Here is a 613-nt window from a genome sequence, read left to right on the forward strand (position 1 = left end):
TAAAGGGAAGCAAACAAATATATGGTGTTTTATTTTGCTATGCAGAGTGTTTTATTTGCATGCAGTATATACATCTATCCTTTCTTTCAAAGCTTCTGGGTTTCCAGTTTTGAGTTAGAATGCAGTGTCTGTGGACAGCAACTCTGAAATGAATTTTTCACAGCACATTAAGTCCTCTGTCCTTTCCGAGGCCTCCTCAATCTTGAGGGCAGAGGGCTCTCCCTGCTAGTGTCAAAGGCTGTGTTTTGGGGTTTTATTTCCACTAACCTCAAAACCTTGTGGCTGATTCCCAACAAATATCCCCTCAACCACAGCTGACCACGTCATGCAGTCATGTATGTGACACCAAACACTCACGTGGCCACCATTCTTCTTCCCTCCCTGGCAGAATGTGGAAAAGACCAAAGGACCTGCCCCGCAAAGACCACCAGACCACATGGATTAGTACCATAAGATGAGGTGACACAGATCCTCAAGGACATATTGAAGCAGCAGCAGCAGGCAATGACCACATCCCACCCACCCCTACCCACTCCCCACCGTGGTCCTCCCACAGAACGTGACCACCCTGCACATTCAGACCCAAACAGGAGAACACTGCACAACAAGACAC

This window comes from Physeter macrocephalus, chromosome 21 (genome assembly GCF_002837175.3).
Source record: "Physeter macrocephalus isolate SW-GA chromosome 21, ASM283717v5, whole genome shotgun sequence".
NCBI classification, from domain to species: Eukaryota; Metazoa; Chordata; class Mammalia; order Artiodactyla; family Physeteridae; genus Physeter; species Physeter macrocephalus.